The following is a 1,409-nucleotide window of genomic DNA, read 5'->3' as shown; positions in this document are numbered from 1 at the left end:
ACACACGGCAGATTTTCGTCCGATAATTGGCCGATGCCGATTATCGGGCGATAAAAATCTGACGTGTGTACGTAGCTTAAGGCAGCCTACACACGTTCATTTTTTGTCACTGGAAATGATCATGAAAGATGAAGAAAAGAGTGACAGATAACAAAGCTGTTCTGTACTATGGAGAAGGGAGAATGAGTGAGTGGCACCCCACTGTGCTCTTCTTCAATGACTTCAATGTACAGCGGTCGTTCACCATCGGTTGTTCATGGATCTGTCAGGATCCACATGTCAGTATGGCTGTATCGCTGTACACATGTGAGATTGTTGCCCGACATCCTGACTGTTTGTATAGGGGAGAATTATCTGACGTGTACATAGCCTAAAGCCGCATACGCACGTGCAATAATAGTCGTTGGAAAGGATCTTTCACAATCCTTTCCAACGCCTAGCAATACACGATGCATGAACGAGTGCTATGCAGAGGGGAGGGGGAGAGTGACGGAGCGGCACACAAGCCAGATTCTTGCCCGATATTGGCCCTGACCTGAATATCCAGCGAGAACCGTTGGATGTGTGTACGTAGCTTTAGACAGGTAAGAGGTTGTAAAAAGGAAATCAACCATATGTATGATACAACAAATGTTCATGCTCAAAACAGTGCCCTGTACGGTTTGGCCTCTATTTATTAAACAGGGAATCTGACATTCCCTCAAATATGCCTGGTGGGAAATTATTACTTCCATTGAAACACATGGACCTGGAGGATTCCCATCAGGGAATGTTTGAGGGAATGTCAGATTTCCTGTTTTATAAATAGAGCTTTTTGTGTTCTACAATCCATTAAAATAACAAAAAGAAAAGAAAAAAATGGGGGACTGGCCAAAATAATGCATCATATGTCAGATTTTTGTTAAATATACTCCACAATACACCAGCTATAATTAAATTTGTTGTTAGGAGCAAAGTCACTACATATCCTTTCCCCTAGTTTTTTCAACCTCTTATTATTGAAGGAAGCAGTTTAAGACTTATTTTCTATGCATTTGCAGCCTTTTAGGGATTTTTTCTAAAGCATTACTTTTTTATTTCTATTTTATATTAATGAAATGAAAACAAGTTTTATCCAGCATAGGAATTATTGCACCTTTTCTTTGTTAACATTTGCACCACAATGTATGCACATGCTATATGGTGCATTATAATGTAAAGCACAGCAGATCCATTGACAAGGCGATATGGGGTGCTGAATTGATGGTACCACAACACACCAAGGAGAGATACTTCTGCTAATATGCAGAGTATAACAATTAAACAAAAAAACATGTTTTAGCTCTCACTAATGTAGCTTTTACCAATATGCATCATATCATATTACACAGTGCTTCAAAGTGTCCATAGTCACGTCATCCCTACCATTG

This window comes from Pyxicephalus adspersus, chromosome 2 (assembly GCF_032062135.1).
Source record: "Pyxicephalus adspersus chromosome 2, UCB_Pads_2.0, whole genome shotgun sequence".
Lineage (NCBI taxonomy): Eukaryota > Metazoa > Chordata > Amphibia > Anura > Pyxicephalidae > Pyxicephalus > Pyxicephalus adspersus.
The sequence above is the reverse complement of the archived record's forward strand: the minus strand, read 5'-3'. Positions refer to the sequence as shown.